Source organism: Phocoena sinus, chromosome 8 (genome assembly GCF_008692025.1).
Source record: "Phocoena sinus isolate mPhoSin1 chromosome 8, mPhoSin1.pri, whole genome shotgun sequence".
NCBI classification, from domain to species: Eukaryota; Metazoa; Chordata; class Mammalia; order Artiodactyla; family Phocoenidae; genus Phocoena; species Phocoena sinus.
The window spans coordinates 90,287,520-90,307,470 of NC_045770.1; the positions used below are offsets into that span (position 1 = coordinate 90,287,520).

Genomic DNA, 19,951 nt, shown 5'->3' on the forward strand with positions numbered 1-19,951 from the left:
AATGAAAAGGAATAAGAATGTAAATAAAGATCTCCTTTGAATATACTATACTAAACACTAGAGCTTGAAGCATTATTAATTACCCAAGCATGTAGGAAGATTAATGGTGTAACTATTTCCCTACACTGTTATTCTAAATATTTCAGTTTGAAATTTTAGCCTTTAAGTATTTCTTGGAAAGAAAAAAGAATAATTTTGAACTGGCCTATATTAGATAAACTGAGGCACGTTAAACATTTTAAGAGTCTGTTTAAACAGACATCGATTCCAATTGGGCAGCGCCAAGCTGAAAGTGGTTAGGAGTGCTCTGTGGACAGAAGCTTAGGGAAAGGCTTTTATACAGCAGACACAGAAACAAAACAAAGACATTCTTCGATTGGCTATAGCTTAAGCAGTTGCCTTATTTGGGAAAGACTCGTTGGCTGTTTGTGATTGATTGTTCTTAAATTTTATTTTCTTGGATACAAGTGCATTTATAACCAACTTGGCTTAGGTTTCAAGTTTGCTAATGTAGGCTACCAAGGCATTAGAGCCACCTCAATCTAATGACGTCCTTGTTTAATCACTTTAACAATTCCTCTTTTTGGTGATCCTCTCATACATGAGGGGCTGACCAAAAAGTTGGCATTAGTGCCATTCTCCAGTCATCATCTGGATTAAGTTATTCTTACCTCATTATGAAACTCATAGGTTATGATGTCAAATTCATGGAAAGACTTTTTGTTGTTGTTCATCTCATTGTCCATCTTGTTTCTGTTTCTTCAAGTGCAGTGAGAACATCTGATGTACTGCTCATGGCCTTGAACACATATTTAGGGCACCTGAGAAAACACAGTGCACCTGGGAGACTACAGTGATGCCCAGCAGGAGGACAAGATGAGAGACTGAAGTATCCTCCTTACCCAGGGCCCCCGTTAACCAAACCAGTTAGTGTCAAAACAAAACAAAACAAAATCAAAGGATGTACCTAAAGAGGCATCAACCTGCTTTAGCCAAGGGGCTTGTTTGTTAATTTCTTGTATTTGAGTTGCTACCATACCAGAGGTGTTGGTCCCAGTGCGGCAGAAGATATTTGCTATGGCACAGACTCCTTGTTGTTAACAAGTAATCCAAAGCAATTCTATTATCTAAAAACCACCTTCGAAAGAAAGCATAGGGACTTTTGTTGTGCAGTTATGGCCTTACGGGTAGAATCAGCAATAGTTGCCGGAGTCGAGAACATGTTTCTAATCATGTTTTCATTTGCACTTACTCCAAGCCGAGGAAAGCGGTAGTCCACACGTGATGTTCAGCCGGAGGGGATTAGCATCTGCTGGTAAACTTCTTTTGGATTAGAATTACCAGTTTAGAGGAATGGACCACTGCTGGGTTTCTGATTTGTTTTGTAGTGACAGTGGTGCTGCTAAAATTCCTAATTCATATTAGCCTGCATTGGCCAACCACTGAGACAGGCTGAACCATGCATATTTATAACAGTTACCATCACAGACAAAAATCATATCCTGGCAGCAAGTACAGCAAGAAGAATGATCGACTATATAGGATCTTTTTAAGTTTGGTTTGCTGGAACTTTTCATAAGGAATCTCAGAATAGATTTTTTAAAGCCTTTTGAGGTTAAGAAGCCAGCAAAGAGCTCACCATTAGACTTTATCTAAAATGCCTATAGATTTGAATGAATTGCTCTCTTCCTGATGTTCCCAAAATATCCTGAGTTTTCTGTGCACGCCAGGAAGTAACCTTCCTTACTTATCTCTTAAGGCTGCCAGGAATCCTGTAAGCAGGGTACCAGATGGTTTTTACAAGGGTCTTTTTTGGCTCCATAAATTCAACCTTAGTTCCTTATGACTGTCTAGTCATATCTGATTCTGCGCACATCTCTCTCAAATATGGCATTCCAGTCAAAGCCTTGGTAATACAACCAATGTTCCCAATTGTGTCCTGTTACGGGCAAGCTGATTCTTACTGAAATTATGTGAATAACTATCTGTATGGCCATGAAAATAAAAATACTAAGAATTTTCTGAATTCTGGAGGGGTTAGGTAGGGAGAAAGAAATAAATGTTTCAATTTTGTTTACAAAGGTATAACTTACCAAATTGCTGTAAGTTATAGATAACTTTAAAAAAAGTTTCCCTTAAGTCTGGAAAGCAAAACTTTAAAGAAACAGCAATATTTCAAAAAAAAAGCCATAAAATTATAATTATCCCCAACAGTTCATTCAATCCCAGATAATTAATTCTTATTCTGCTTAATCTTATGTTAGCAGTTTATGAATTCAGTTATTCCATTAGAGTTTTAGAAATTCTTACTGAGTTCAGTGGTATGATTGTAAAGTTATCAGAAACCTATATTTGTCAGAGTCCTTTCCTTGAATCTCTTTGAAGACAAAGCAGTTTTGCAAAAGCATCAGAGTAAAATAACTGTAAATGACAAAAAAAAAAAAGCTTAAAAATAGTCTAAGAAAACTGTCCTTTTAACAGATGAAAGAACTAAATTTTTATGTGAACTTGAAAATTTTGGGGGTTACTTTTTGTATTTCTGAGAGAATCTGTAATTTATGTGTTTATTTTTCTTTAAGCCAATTAAATAGAGCTCTTTTACAAATTAATTTTGGCAATACCATCTGGAGGTAAAAAAAAATCACACATCTGTAACATGTGTATATTGCCATATAGAAACATACAGACAGATACAAACACAAATCTTATAGTTTTTGTTTTAAAATTTTAGCTGTGAGACAGGTACCATACTATAAAACTCACTGGTTTATAGAAAGAACATTTGAATCCAAATTGTGTTTCTGGTGGTGGTAATAAAAATTAAAATTTCCCACTAACATGACTAAAGCTTTTCACTAATATTTGTGGAGAAGACTTTCAAGATGTTTTCATTTGCTTTTTTAAAGAATCGAGGCAATTTTTGATTCTTTTAGTCTTAGAGGCTTCTGCATACCAATCAAAAACAAATCCCATTATTTTGGGGAAGTTTGGAACCCCTATTTCTCTGTGTACCTCATAAATGGTTAAGCTCATCTAGATTTAAGTTCCCCAAAGTGGTCACAGTAATTCAAGATTATCTTTGGTAATGTTAACCCACTTGTTCAGACAAACACATGTTCTGTACCTATGGTTTTTATACATATATTTAGCTAGAGTCCCAGATGGAGAGGTCTCAGACTCTTTGGACTTGGAGGAACCCATTATCTTTTTCCTTTCTTTACAACAAAATTTTACCAACCTGAGACCTCATACTGGACCCAGCTCAATTTAAGTAGGATGCAGTCTAACTTCAGAATCAATTCGGAAAAAGAAATGTTCAAATAATACAGAGAGCTCATAACACAAAATCAGTGTGAGACAAACTTACCTGCAACCCTCAGGCATGGTGCGATGAGCTCAGGAGGTACCATAGAGAGGCTCCTTTCAACAACAGAATTGTTGAAAGATAAACTGAAGCACATTAAAGTTTTCAAGAGTTTATTTAAAGAAGCCTGGTTTAAATTGGGCAATTCCAAATCAAAAGTGCTTGGGAGGGATCTTAATACTTACCCCCAGTGGTTTGGCAGTCCTACCCCCCAAAATGTCCATAGCCTAATCTTCAGGACCTGTGAATATGTTGCCTTCCAATGCAAAAGAGACTCTACAGATATAATCAACGTTTAAAACCTTGACATGAAGAGATTATCCTGTATTATTCAGATGGGCTCAATTTAATTCCATAAGTTCTTAAAAGCAGAGTCCTTCTGGCTGCAAACAATCAGAAAGAAAAAGAGCCTATTTTTGAAAATGATCAAGAGCAAGTTCTTAAAGGAATAGAGTTTAATCTGTCTTTATTATTTCTTTATCTTTGGAAAAATAATTTCTAAAGGAAAAGAATAAATTAAAAAAATAGAAACCCCAGTCAGTGGTCTTAATAATTTTTTCTTTAACTCAAGTATTTTACATAGTGAATGAACAAACATTTTTCAAAATACTCTAATTGTTTTTATAATCTTTGTATTAGAGGGAACCACAACATGGTAAAAACATTTAAACATTATTAAAATAGTTGACTCTTTTGTAAGAGGGATAATGACCAAGTATTGACAGTTTAGCTAGTTTAGTTTTGAATTAAAGATGACTTAAGTAGGGATGCTTACATCTCTGAATTGAAAATTTCTGGCCTTTAGAGGAAGTAGAAGCCTTAGGAGAAATAGTGTAAATAATTGCACTTCACAAAACATGCCTAAATATTCATGCAGGCATTTACATACATCACTTGCCTGTCCCACATATAAGTGTATTCGGTTTGCCTGCTTCCAATATTACATAAACTTGGTTTATGTCATTGCATTATTTTCTTTCTTTCTTAACCCCTTCATCCAATGGTAAACTAATTCTTAATGGAAAGGAACATTTTATTTCTGTTTTGTTCCCCTACACAATAAACACCCGATACATCGTTGACTGACTTCTCAAGGTAACGGAAGCAGAAACCACATTTTCAGAGACAAAAATTTTTCTTGAAACCTCAAATACAATATTACTTTATCTACACTGAATTCATTTAGTACCTTTATTCCTGGGAGATAAAGCCAACCTACATTGACTGTGAAGCATCTTCTCACCTGTGTGATGTGGAGGTAGAATGTAGGGCACACGATAACAATATGCTTGCCTTAATAACACAAATAAATTCTTGTGCAAAATTTTAAAAAGATATTTCAAGTAGGGCTAGGCAATGGCTCTCCAACTTGAATGTGTCTAACCATCATATGAAATATATAGAATATGCAGATTCCTGGGTCTCCAGCTTCAGAATATGATGTTTCCAATACAGGCTGTCAGGGGACCACATTTTGATGCCAAAACCAAAAACAAACTAAACAAAACCAGGTGAGTAGACCGAACCTGGGGGAAAAAAATAAAAAGCAGTTGAGTGGGGTAGATCATTTTTCTATAAGAAAAGTTTACCAGATAAATCTTACCCAAGGTAACAAGCATAATCTTAATCTCTAAGGGTTTTTTCTCCCCTACTGTGTTTAAAACACTCTAAGATGTCTTCAATTTCCTTCAAGGAAAACCATGTGTGTTTGTTGCATCGTCATGATGCCTCTCTATTATAGACTAGATTGAGCTCATCTGTGAAAAGTTTTGAGCCATGAGCTGAATTGGGCAGATATGAGAATATGAGAGCCATGGGGCTAAGGCACTATCCCACTGCAGACGCTGATCTGGGAAGGATAGCTATGTGCGCTAAGACAAGGATTCTGTTATCTCAAGAAGGGAGGGACTGAAACCCCCAGTGTTTTTCTGTGTAGGCACAAACGTGTGTGTGATTTTCTGAAAATGGCATGGCAGACCAGAGTATGCAAGCAGAGAGGACCATATGTGACACCAAAATAAAACCAAAAAACACTACCAGTTTTTCGTGAAGCATGTGTGTTTCCAGAGCGCGGATGAGTTTACAGACATCAGAGGTCATCTTATCCTGATTCCACTACTTCTCTAGCAATGAAGTTATGTGGTCATTAGCAAATTGTTTTAAGCATGATTTTTCTTCTTGTAAAAATGAAGGTAGTAATAAACAAGAAACAATTTATCTGGATGTCTAAACACTGGAAGCATCACCAAAATGGAATTGTCCTAAAAAGTTTTCTATAAAAATAGCCTTATGCAAAAAATCTTTAAAGGTCACAGGCTAAGTAATACCCTCTTATCCCTTTCAATATGCTTCACAAGGTTTATTAACACAAGAATACGTTTAAATATGTGGACATATGTATAATGCTTTAAATTAGAGCAAGTTTCTCCTTTAGCTCCACTGATTTCATTTGAGTTTATAGTTACTGCTCATTATGAGCAGCATCTGCTTTATTGAATAAATCAAAAAATCAATTAGGACCACAGAGCATGAGCTAGCAGAAGAGCACAAATTCCAAAGCTTAGGGAGGTGTATGTGAATTCTTCTGGTTAATTCTAAGGAAATGTAGTAAAAAGAGCACTAAATTGGGTATCAAGAGACTTGGGTTCTTTAGCTTCACACCTGTCATGGACTTCTTGGGCAAGTCATTTTCAACAGAAATATGAAAAAGAAGCTATATACAAATGGTTTACGTGGATTGTTATGGAACAGTAGTTCTCGTTTTCCAAAGGAAATCAAACTCATTTCAGCTGTAAGAGTCAGAAAATGCAGGACCATACCTTTATTTAGGCTAGGATCCAGGGAAGTGCTACCTGCTGTCTCCCTTTCTCCCATCCTCCTATTCTTCCATAAAGCCTCACCACCCAATGAAAGAGACACCTGAGGCAGATCAGTGGGATCCTACACATTACTTTTTGAAAACAACTGTTAATGTCTAAAGCACTGTTCATATCTAATTTTGATGATTTTTGGAATATTTAAGCTAAAATATTTTTCTGTCCGATATTTTATCTGGATAACTTTATTTATACAGCATAGTGTGGATTCACATGTTATTACACACACACACACACACACACACACACACACACACACACACACCCTTTCTTTCTTATTAATGGAACCCCTACATTGGGAAAGGGGAGGCATCTGGACTGTGTTCAACTCAATTCTACATTTTCTTCCCAGCCTTTTAGATATAGCTAGCAATGAGATGGAACCAGAACTCACGATTAACCCTGAGAAAGCACTTTAAATAGTCGTAACTCAACTCAAAGTCCTGCCCCTGCTGACATGTGGTGGAAGCAATGGCCAGGGGATTGGGACCTTCTTGAAAACAAGGGGTGATCTTACAGATAGAAGTCAGACACTAAGGAAGGGAGAGAAGATAGGAGGGGACCAGAGCCCACTGAAGGTGCAGCAGGCAAACCTCACATCAGTATCAGACTGCCTACCTCTAGGCTTCTCTTATGAAACTTTATCTTGTTTAAGCCACTGATATTAAGATCCAGCCTCCTTACTCCCGACACTAATGTTTTCTAGACCAAATATAGAGAAGTATAGAATTGCACGGACTACTTCTACTTTTTTTTTTTTTTAATTTGAAATACTACTGCTGAAAGAGCCTCATGACTTTAAAAAAATGGCTCAAAGAAAACTGATGGGCTCACATAAGAGGAATAAAAAACCCTGGGCAAATGAGGAACAGTTTATGGACTATGTGGAATGGTGGATAGACACACTGACAAAGGAGAAAGGCAGAGACACAGGTCACAATTGGGATGTGTTTTTATGTTTTGCGGAAAAAATAATGACACCTAGGTTTGAAAGCTCGCTGGACCACTTAGCCGTTCTCTCTTAGACATGCACATGACCGTTCTGATTCTTAGTTTTCTCACCTGTAAAGTGAAGATTATGTTATTACCTCACAGAATTGTGTGATAATTCAATGACCTAATTCTGCACAGAACATTTTAATCCACCCAGATAGTAAGTGCTCAATAAATTGAAGCCACTTTTGTGCTCACTAGCATCAGTGCACTCTCTTCCATTAGTTAACTATAGTCTGTGCTTCAGGTGACTGATTCAGGTGGAATGAAAGGTGCTTCAGGTGAATGAAAGTTGGAAACAGATGACTTATAATGCTGCCTCACAAATCAAAATTCTCTGACCCAAGGCAGATATATATGATGTATATGTTAGCAGTGTAGGCTAAAGTATTTTCCCTCTGGCTGCTTGCACATTTTCTACTTGAATTTTTATAGTGCTTCAAATTCTAACAATTTGAGATTTCTTGTGCTTTTGATTAGAAATAAAGGTAATGCAGGAGTAGTCAGGGGTTGTATATTCTACAGTGTGGTGGGCATCAGATAGCTTTATTCTGATCCCTACTTGGTCTGTGAGCTTTGGTGTTATGAAATAAAAAGAGGTAATCAGGAGGAGTAATGAGTGAGAATGGATGGAGCTGTTTGCAATGGAGGGGCTGGGTTGAATAGATTTGCAGTTGAATATAGCTTATTAAGTAAAAAACGATAATGAAGGGTTTTAGAGAAAAATAATGTATAACCTCAAAGTGTCCTGATCTGAGTAAGGATCAGAGAGATGAAATAGCTCCCTAGACAAAAATCTTCCCGAAGACTGAGATTATCTCTGTGTTGTTCATTAATATATCCCCGGCAATTAACACAGGACATCAAAAAATAGCCGATGAATGTTCAACAAATTTCCAGTTTTCACAATACTAAGTTTAAATGCCAAAGAGAACCAAACTTTTCTGATTATAACTCTGGTGGGTTTTTTTTTTCCATCCTTCGCACATTGTTTTAACTCCACTGCTTGGCATACTAAATATCTGGTGAATGAACGAACAATGAACAAATTAATGAATATCCTTCTCTGCTTTTGTGAATATGCCATGGTCCAAACCAAAGAAAGACAGAAGATAAAAAAGGAGAAAGCCATCTCTGTCTTTTCTCTTTCTCTGTCTCCACCCACTCCAATACCCCCAAATAGTTCAAGCCCAATCCAAAAAATTTCTAAATTAGAGCATGCCGTGCGGGAACAAGAATGAGGCATTTGGCCTTGGTATTTTTGTTTTAATAAGTGTATTTGCAAAGGACAAAAGAAAGGTCAGAAAACAAACAATGCAGAAAGCAGTTGGAAAAAAATAATAATTATAGGGGAAAATAGGGTTCTCTCAGACAGTAGTGACTAAAGATGAACAAACGCTGAGCAGCTGTTGTCTAGGGGATTCATCTGAACCACAATTCGGAGGAGAGTTCCAAAGTTGTTTTGTGGCTTAACACATTAAATACGCATAGAAAGGGATGAGAATAAATCATGCCTCATTGCAAGAGCCGTAATATGTGCCAGCAGGGGCTGCCTGAGTCAGACATACTCCAAAAACCACATTAAAAATGCTGCAGGAAGTCAAAGTTGGATGTTGCCTGTGTCTGATGGGATGGGAACCATTTGCTAGGGGAAAAGGTTTTTTAGCTGAAACACATGTATGTGGGAGTTCGGTGCAAAATGATCTTGCACAAGAGAGAAAAAAAGAAAAGAAAAGGACAGCCTTTGGAGAAGAGGCAAACTGCTTCAGAACAAAGATAAGGCCTTTTCAAGAACTGAGCTGCTGGGAAAGTGCAGATTTTCTCCCAGGAATAGCCCGCCTCTCTCTCTCCGTCTGCAGCAGCTCCCACTGCACTGCAGTAGCTCACCAACTGTTTGAAGCTCTACTATAAAAGATGATATTTAAAAAAAAAAAAAAAGTGGAGGTGGAGGAAGATTCAGGGAACTCCAAGCTCACTTTCTCTTTCTAATTCTTAATAAACTCGAGGTGCCCTTCTTTTGCCATAGCTTTTATTTAAATAATATTACTTGCACTGTTATGATTACTAAAACAATGAATATTCATAAAAGGCAAAATGGAGTAGTGCCAAAATCCAGTCTGCTTAAATTACTACTTTGATTGTGATCATTAATATCTAGGTGGCCTTGAGCATATCATTTAACCTCACATGGCCTCAGTTTCTTTGGCTGTAAATTAAGAATATTAATAGTACCTAACTCAGGATTACATGAGGACTAAATGAGTCAATTTATGAAAAGAATTTATAACAGAGCCCTGGCATATATTAAATGCTTTGCAAGCGGTAGTAGTTATTGCATAAAACAAAAAAGATGGTAATAATATTAAAACAATAATAGAGATAAGCAGGAAATAAAACTTATCCCTGGTCTCCTCCAACGAGAGACAGCCATTGTAAAATTTCAGTATGTTGCTTTACTCATATTTGCTACCTTATATATTTTGAAAGTTCTTTTTTTCTGATACTGATATTACTAACCTTATTATAATAACCATAACACAAACATCATATATATTTTTTTAACATCTTTACTGGAGTATAATTGCTTTACAATGTTGTGTTAGTTTCTGCTGTATAACAAAGTGAATCAGCTATACGTATACATATATCGCCATATCTCCTCCCTCTTGCGTCTCCCTCCCACTCTCCCTATCCCACCCCTCTAGGGGGTCAAAAGGCACCGAGCTGATCTCCCTGTGCTATGCGGCTGCTTCCCACCAGCCATCCATTCTATATTTGGTACTGCATATATGTCCATACCACTCTCTCACCTCGTCCCAGCCCACACCTCCCCCTCCCTGTGTCCTCAAGTCCATTCTCTACGTCTGCATCTTTATTCCAGTACTGGCCCTAGGTTCTTCAGAACCATTTTTTCTTTCTTTTTTTTTTTAGATTCCATTATATGTGTTAGCATATGGTGTTTGTTTTACTTTCTGACTTACTTCATTCTCTTTGACAGACTCTAGGTCCACTGACCTCACTACAAATAACTCAATTTTGTTTCTTTTTATGGCTGAGTAATATTCCATTGTATATATGTGTCACATCTTCTTTATCTATTCATCTGTTGATGGGCACTTAGGTTGCCTCCGTTTCCTGGCTATTGTAAATAGTGCTGCAATGAACATTGTGACATATTACTCTTTTTTGAATTATGGTTTTCTCAGGGTATATGCCCATAGTGGGATTGCTGGGTCATATGGTAGTTCTATTTTTAGTTTTTTAAGGAACATCCATACTGTTCTCCATAGTGGCTGTATCAAATTACATTCCCACCAACAGTGCAAGAGGGTTCCCTTTTCTCCACACCCTCTCTACAATTTACTGTTTGTAGATTTTTTGATGATGGCCATTCTGACCGGTGTGAGGTGATACCTCATTGTAGTTTTCATTTGCATTTCTCTAATGATTAGTGATGCTGAGCATTCTTTCATGTGTTTGATGACAATGTGTATATCTTCTTTGGAGACATGTCTATTTAAGTCTTCTGTGCATTTTTGGATTGGGTTGTTTGTTTCTTTAATACTGAGCTGCTTGTAAATTTTGGAGATTAATCCTTTGTCAGTTGCTTCATTTGCAAATATTTTCTCCCTTTCTGAGGGTTGTCTTTTCGTCTTGCTTATGCTTTCCTTTGCTGTGCAAAAGCTTTTAAGTTTCATTAAGTCCCATTTATTTATTTTTGTTTTTATTTCCATTTCTCTAGGAGGTGGGTCTAAAAGGATCTTGCTGTGATTTATGAAAGAGGGTTCTGCCCATGTTTTCCTCTAAGAGTTTTATAGTGTCTATCCTTACATTTAGGTCTTTAATCCATTTTGAGTTTATTTTTGTGTATGGTGTTAGGGGGGATTCTAATTTCATTCTTTTACATGTAGCTGTCCAGTTTTTCCAGCCCCACTTATTGAAGAGGCTGTCTTTTCTCCATTGTATATTCTTGCCTCCTTTATCAAAGATAAGGGGAACATATGTGCATGGGTATATGTCTGCGCTTTTGATCCTGTTCCATTGATCTACCTTTCTGTTTTTGTGCCAGTACCATACTGTCTTGATTACTGTAGCTTTGTAGTATAGTCTGAAGTCCAGGAGCCGGATTCCTCCAGCTCCGTTTTTCTTTCTCAGGATTGCTTTGGCTATTAAGGGTCTTTTGTGTTTCCATACAAATTGTGAAATTTTTTGTTCTAGTTCTGTGAAAAATGCCATTGGTAGTTTGATAGGGATTGCATTGAATCTGTAGATTGCTTTGGGTAGTATAGTCATTTTCATAATGTTGATTCTTCCCATCCAAGAATATGGTATAACTCTACATCTGTTGTTATCATCTTTAATTTCTTTCATCAGTGTCTTATAGTTTTCTGCATAGAGGTCTTTTGCCTCCTTAGGTAGGTTTATTCCTAGGTATTTTATTCATTTTGTTGCAATGGTAAATGGGAGTGTTTCCTTAATTTCTCTTTCAGATTTTTCATCATTAGTGTATAGGAATGCAAGAGATTTCTGTGCATTAATTTTGTATCCTGCTACTTCACCAAATTCATTGATTAGCTCTAGTAGTTTTCTGGTAGCATCTTTAAGGTACTCTATGCATAGTATAATGTCATCTGCAAGCAGTGACAGTTTTACTTCTTTTCCAATTTGGATTCCTTTTTTTTCTCTGATTGCTGTGGCTGAAACTTCCAAAACTATATTGAATAAGAGTGGTGAGAGTGGGCAACCTTGTCTTTTTCCTGATCTTAGTGGAAATGGTTTCAGTTTTTCACCATTGAGAACAATGTTGGCTGTGGGTTTGTCATATATAGCCTTTATTATGTTGAGGTAAGTTCCCTCTATGCCTACCTTCTGGAGTGTTTTTATCATAAATGGGTTTTGAATTTTGTCAAAAGCTTTTTCTGCACCTATTGAGATTATTATATGGTTTTATCCTTCAATTTGTGAATACAGTGTATTAAATTGATTGATTTGTGTATATTGAAGAATCCTTGCATTCCTGGGATAAACCCCACTTGATCATGGTGCGTGATCATTTTAATGTGCTGTTGGATTCTGTTTGCTAGTATTTTATTGAGGAGTTTTGAATCTGTGTTCATCAGTGATATTGGCCTGTAGTTTTCTCTCTTTGTGACATCTTTGTCTGGTTTTGGTATCAGAGGGATGGTGGCCTCGTAGAATGGGTTTGGGAGTGTTCCTTCCTCTGCAATATTTTGATAAAGTTATGTGTTAGCTCTTCTCTAAATGTTTGATAGAATTCACTTGTGAAGCCATCTGGTCCTGAGCTTTTGTTAGTTGGAAGATTTCTAATCATAGATTCAATTTCAGTGCTTGTGATTCATCTGTTTATATTTTCTATTTCTTCCTGGTTCAGTCTCGGAAGGTTTTACTTTTCTAAGAATTTGTCCATTGCTTCCAGGTTGTCCATTTTATTGGCATATAGTTGCTTGTAGTAATCTCTCCTGATCCTTTGTATTTCTGCATTGTCAGTTGTCACTTCTCCTTTTGTATTTCTAATTCTGTTGATTTGAGTGTTCTCCCTTTTTTTCTTGATGAGTCTGGCTAATGGTTTATCAATTTTGTTTATCTTCTCAAAGAACCAGCTTTTAGTTTTATTGATCTTTGCTACTGTGTCCTTCATTACTTTTTCATTTATTTCTGATCTGATTTTTATGATCTTTCCTTCTGCTAACCTTGGAGTTTTTTGTTCTTCTTTCTCTACTTGCTTTAAGTGTAAGGTTAGGTTGTTTATTTTAGATTTATCTTGTTTCTTGAGGTAGGTTTGTATTGCTATAATATTCCCTCTTAGAACTCCTTTTGCTTCATCCTATAGGTTTTGGGTCATCATGTTTTCATTGTCATTTGTCTCTAGGTATTTTTTGATTTCCTCTTTGATTTCTTCAGTGATCTCCTGGTTATTTAGTAATGTATTGTTTAGCCTCCATGTGTTTGTACTTTTTCCATTTTTTTTTCCTGTAATTGATACCTAGTCTCATAGTTTTGTTGTTGGAAAAGATACTTGACGGGATTTCAAATTTCTTAAATTTACCAAGACCTGATTTGTGACCCAAGATATGATCTATCCTGGAGAATGTTCCATGAGCACTTGAGAATAAAGTATATTCTGTTGTTTTTGGATGGAAAGTCCTATAAATATCAATTAAGTCCATCTTGCTTAATGTATCATTTAAAGTTTGTGTTTCCTTATTTATTTTCATTTTGGATGATCTGTCCATTGGTGAAAATGGGGTGTTCAAGTCCCCTACTATTATTGTGTTACTGTCGATTTCCCCTTTTATGGCTGTTAGCATTTACCTTATGTATGGAGGTGCTCCTATGTTGGGTGCATAAATATTTACAATTGTTATATCTTCTTCTTGGATTGATCCCTTGATCATTACGTAGTGTCCTTCTTTGTCTCTTGTAATAGTCTTTATTTTAAAGTCTATTTTTTCTGATAGGTGAATTGCTACTCCAGCTTTCTTTTTATTTCCATTTTCATGGAATATCTTTTTCCATCCCCTCATTTTCAGTCTGTATGTGTCCCTAGGTCTGAAGTGAGTCTCTTATAGATAGCATATGTACGGGTCTTGTTTTTGTATCCATTCAGCCAGTCTATGTCTTTTGGTTGGAGCATTTAATCCATTTAAGGTAATTATCGATATGTACGTTCTTTTTACCATTTTTAAAATTGTCTTGAGTTTGTTATTGTACATCTTTTCCTTCTCTGTTTCCTGCCTAGAGAAGTTCCTTTACTATTTTTTGTAAAACTAGTTTGGTGGTGCTGTATTCTCTTAGCTTTTGCTTGTCTGTAAAGGTTTTAATTTCTCTGTCGAATCTGAATGAGATCCTTGCTGGGTCGAGTAATCTTGGTTGTAGGTTTTTCCCTTTCACCTCTTTAAATATGTCCTGCCACTCCCTCTGGCTTGCAGAGTTTCTGCTGAAAGATCAGTTGTTAACCTTATGGGGATTCCCTTGTATGTTATTTGTTGCTTTTCCCTTGCTGCTTTTAATATTTTTTCTTTGTATTTAATTTTTGATAGTTTGATTAATATGTGTCTTGGCATGTTTCTCCTTGGATTTATCCTCTGTGGGACTCTCTGTGCTTCCTGGACTTGATTCACTATTTTCTTTCCCATATTAGGAAAGTTTTCAACTATAATCTCTTCAAATATTTTCTCAGTCCCTTTCTTTTTTTCTTCTTCTTCTGGGACCCCTATAATTTGGATGTTGGTGCTTTTAATGTTGTCCCATAGGTATCTGAGACTGTCCTCAATTCTTTTCATTATTTCTTCATTCTGCTCTGCAATAGTTATTTCTACTATTTTATCTTCCAGTTCACTTATCCATCTGTTCTTCTGCCTCAGTTATTCTCTATGTATTCCTTCTAGAGAATTTTAAATTTCATTTATCATGTTGTTCATCATTATTTTTTTGCTCTTTAGTTCTTTTAGGTCCTTGTTAAATGTTTCTTATATTTTGTCCATTTTGTTTCCAAGATTTTGAATCACCTTTACTATCATTACTCTGAATTCTTTTTCAGGTAGACTGCCTATATCTTCTTCATTTGTTTGGTGTGGACGGTTTTTACCTTGCTCCTTCATCTGCTGCATATTTCTCTGTTTTCTCATTTTGCTTAACTCACTGTGTTTGGGGTCTCCTTTGTGCAGGCTGCAAGTTTGTAGTTCCTGTTGTTTTTGTGTCTGCCCCCAGTGGGTAAGCCTGGTTCAGTGAGTTGTGTAGGTTTCCTGGTGGTGGGGACTGGTGCCTGTGTTCTGGTGGATGAGGCTGGCTCTTGTCTTTCTGGTGGGAAGGACTGCATCCAGTGGTGTGTTTTGGGGTGTCTGTGACCTTATTATGATTTTAAGCAGCCTCTCTTCTAATGGGTGGGGCTGTGTTCCTGTCTTGCTAGTTGTTTGTCATGGGGTGTCCAGCACTGTAGCTTTCTGGTCGTTTAGTGGAGCTCGGTCTTAGCTTTGAGACGTAGATCTCTGGGAGAGCTCTCGCTGATTGATTATTACATGGGGCTGGAGGCCTCTGGTGGCCCAGTGTCCTGAACTCAGCTCTCCCACCTCAGAACCTCTGTCCTGACACCCGGCTGGAACACCAAGACCCTGCCAGCCACACGGCTGGGGGCCGATGGGGGAGGCAGGTGGAAGGACTGAGGATGCTGAGCAAGAGCATAGTGGGAGGTGGGAGTTGGGAGATGAGAGAGCGAGTGGCCATTGCAGACAGTCCAGGCTCTTGCTCTCTCCTTCGACTCCCCGCCAGAGCCCAACCGTGTTCAAACATCATATTTTTGACACAATGTTTCAAGTTCTTTATCTTATTTGTTATATAATTCTGATTAAGTTGGTAAATTATTAGCTCAGTTTTACAGATAAACACATTATGCATTACTGTGTTTGCTAGGCAGAATTTTAAGATGATTCCCAATAACTCACACCCTCTTTATAACCCCTTCACCTTGACAGTGGGCAAAAATATGATGCAGTTTCACTCCTGTGATTAGGCTACTTTATATGGCAAAGGTGAAGGAATTTTGCAGATATAACTAGTGTTCCAAATACATTGATTTAGAGTTAATCAAAAAGTAGATTATCCTGGGTGGTCCTAACATATATAGCTAAGATACTCTCTTGATTTTTAAAAAAATTTTTAAAAATAAATTTATTTATCTTATTTATTTATTTTTGGCTGTGTTGGGTCTTCATTGTCGTGTGAGGGATTTCTCCAGTTGCAGTGAACAGGGGCTACTCTTCATTGAGGTGCACAATCTTCTCGTTGTGGTGGCTTCTCTTGTTGTGGAGCATGGGCTTTGCACTCGCAGGCTTCAGTAGTTGTGGCACATGGGCTCAGTAGTTGTGGCTCATAGGCTGTAGAGCACAGGCTCAGTAGTTGTGGCACATGGGCTTAGTTGCTCCTCAGCATGTGGGATCTTCCTGGACCAGGGCTCAAACCCATGTCCCCTGCATTGGCAGATGGATTCTTAACCACTGCATCACCAGGGAAGCCCTCTTGTTGGTTTTAGAGAAACAAAATGCCATGTTGTAGAGAGGGTCACCTGGCAGGGAATGATGGACAGCCTCTACCTGAGGAGGGCTTCAGTCCTACAACCACAACAAACTGAATTCTGCCAACTACCTTGAATGAGCTTGAAAGAGGACCTCAATCCTCAGATGAGATCACAGTATTTTGAGGCACGATACAAAAGACTCAGCTAAGCTGTGTGTGAACTCCTGACCCACAGAAACTGCAAGATAAAAAATGTTTGGTGTTTTAAGCCACTAAGTTTATGAAACACAGCAAACAGTCTGTAAAACAGGAAGTCTGTAATTCAGGAAGGTGAAAGTATAACTAAGTATCTCAGTATGAATAAGAAACAGAACCATCTCTTGAATCCAGTTCTGACTAATGTCAAAGCAAGTGTGCTTCATGGTTATACTATAGGCTTTCATTTAGATCGATATAATGTATATTTCTTAATTTACCACATAAATATTATTTGCTGAGTTTTATTACACTTAGCTTAGGAATAAAACTCCTAAAAAAAAAGTATACTTAGAACTAAATCTTCGCTTTCATTTTCTTAGCAAATTCTGTAGAATCCAATTCTCCCAAGTAGAAAGACTAAATGAAAAAGCATGTGTATTTTAAAACCGTTTACCCTATTCCTAATATTGGTATGACTGACAACCCCACTGGAACTGAGTTCAATTACTTTCTAGAATATGCTAGGACTAAAATGTATATTATATCAAAACTATAATTGAAAAATCTGTATTTGTAAGAAAATAATTTTACAGGAATCAGGAAAATATAACCATAATTAACTCTGCACAAAAAGTACTTTAAAACCTTTTTGTGAAAGGTACTGGAAAACCAAAAACCTATCCCTTAGCTTCCTAAAGGACATGTACCAATCCCAGAGTAAAGTGTGGCAGTCTATTAATGACCTTTCCTAATTGTTGGAATGTAACCACAGGCAAAAATAAAATCTGTAGACAATCTGAAAATTCTGTCAGAACAAAAATTCTAATCTCTGTGCCTGTAAGAAATTTGAATCACGTCTAACAGGTTTTTCTAACACCTGTTTTTCCTTGGTTTTGCCTGTCTCTTACTGGTGGAATACAATTAAGAAGAGGGAAGATCAAGGGAGAATTGCCAGATTGAATTAAAGAAAAACATAATGAACCTCCTAATTGAAACCAGATTAGCATACCTTGCACAAAAAATGGAATCTAATATGTCTTAGCAAGAAATGGTTTACATGAGAGAAATAGAAACTTCTAAAGTCTACTATATTAAAAAAAAAAAGGAACTGTGGGTCACTAAAATGATGAAGCATCTCATATCTCACAGAACCTAATATTAGGCAGGAAATATACCTAAAATTTATAAGGAATCAAAAATATTAATTAAGTTCTTTATTGCAGGTCTTCAACAGTTTATTACTTCTCCTTACTGACCCTCCCTTTCTGAAGAGCCACTGTTCCTACTTTGATGTGCTATGATCATCCACCACCCAGAGCTCCATGATCACAGATTTGCTTGACATGGGTCAACTAGAGTCTCTGTGACATGACTTCAAATTCCCAAGAGTATTAAGTTGATGTGACTTGAGGCAAGAACTCAACCTAAATTTTTTTTTCTGCTTTTTCCTCCCCCACAACCAGTCTCCTCCCCAGAATCGCACCAACCTGATTCGCATGGTTCTAGACCAAGTCTCGTGAGATCATGGTCTCAACCTTTCTTCTTACAAGGCCGATCACGAGGTTGAAGGTCACATTTCTGCCTCCACTGGGTAGAACAGACACCAATAAGGAGCCAAGACAGTTGCCCGGAATTCATATTTACTCTTAGAATGCATTTCCTTTAAAAAACTTACAAACTCTTCATCTTAGGTTTTTTGTTTTTTTTTTAAAATTTTCCCCCTGGTGAAGATGAAAGAGAAAAGAATGATTTTTTTTCCAACTTAAAAAAATAATAATTATAGATTCATGGGAGGTTGCAAGAAAATATACAAGGAAGACTGGTGTGCCTTTCTCCCAGCCTTCCCCAATGCTAACACCTCACACCACTATAGTACAATATTAAAAACAAAAAATTGACATTGATAAGATCCAGACTTTGCTCAAAATCCATCATATTTACATGCACTCATTTGTGTTTGTTTATGTATTTGTATAGCTCTTTGAAATTTTAACATGGGAGTAGCCTTGTATAACCACCACCACAATCAAAATATTCAACAGTACTGTCATCACAGAATTCCCTCTTACCCCTTTCAGTCAAACTCATCCTTAGCCCCTATGCCTAATTCCTAGCAACCAATAATATCTTCTCCATCATTATAATTGTTATTTATGAGTTTTATGAAAATGGAATCATGTAGTATGTATCATTTTGAAATATGCTTTTTTATTCAGCATAATTTCCTTAGGATTGTGTAACCTTGTTATATCAGTAGTTTGGTCCTAAATATAGTTGAGTAGTACTCCATGGTATAGATGTACCGAAATTTGTTTAACCATTCATCCATTGAAGTACCTCTGAGTATTTTCCAGTTTGGGGCTATTATGAATAAAGCCACTAATACATCCATGTGTACCTGTATGAAAATAATAATCTTCATTTCTCTGGACTATGTGCCTAAAAGTGAAATTTCTGTGTCATACTGTAACATTATTTTTAGTTCTAAAACTAACTTCCAAACTATTTCCAAGTGCCTATATCATTTTACATTTTCACCAGCAATGTATGAATGATGTAACATTTGGTGTTATCACAATTTCTCATTTTATCCATTCTGATATGTGCATAATGATATCTAACTGTGGCTTTAATTTATATTTTCCTAATGAATAATGTGCTAAACATCTTTTCCTGTGTTTATTTTCCATCTGTCTGTCCTCTTTGATGAAATGTCTATGCATGTCTTTTGCCCATATTATAGTTTGATTGTTGTTCTTTTACTGGTGTGGTTTTTTTTTTGTTCTTTTTTTTACTGGTGAGTTTTGAGAGTTCTTTATATATACTAAATACAAGACTTTTGTTGAATATTTTCTTTGCAATATATTTCTCCAAGTCTGTAGCTTGTTTTTTTATCCTTTTAACATAAGGTGATTCACAGATGAAAAATTTTTATTTTTGATGAGTTCAAATTTATCAGTGGTTAGTTTATGGATTATGGATTATCCTTTGATGTTGAGTCTAATAATTCTTTGTCTAGGCAAAGACTCTGGAGATTTTCTCCATATTCCTCAACCTCATAAAGAGTATCCAAGGGATACCTACTGATAACATCCTATGTAATGGTGAAAGACTAAATGTTTTCTCTCTAAGATCAGGGAAAAGAGAAGGATTCTGCTCATGCAACTCTTGTTCAATATAGTACTAGAAGTTATAGCCACTTCAATAAGTCACGAAAAAGAAAAAAATGAATACAATTTAGAAAGAAAATAAAATTGCCTCTATTTGCAGATGACATGAGGGTCAACATAAAAAAACTAAGGAACTATTATTCTAAAATTTATATGGAAAATGAAAAGTCCAAGAATAGCCAAAAATTTTTGAAAAAGAAGAGCCATGTGTTAAGAATCATTCTTCCCAATGTTAAGATTTACAATATAGCTGTAGTAATGAAGATAGTGGGTACTGGTGGTGGGATAGATACAGAGATTAATAGAGCAGAATAGAG

General features: G+C 36.5%; 1 pseudogene; it reads right to left on the reverse strand.

The window, feature by feature from the left end:
- The window catches only part of LOC116758372, a 174,970-nt pseudogene extending 174,224 nt beyond the window's left edge, over positions 1-746 (reverse strand).
- Positions 747-19,951: the final 19,205 nt, after the last annotated feature.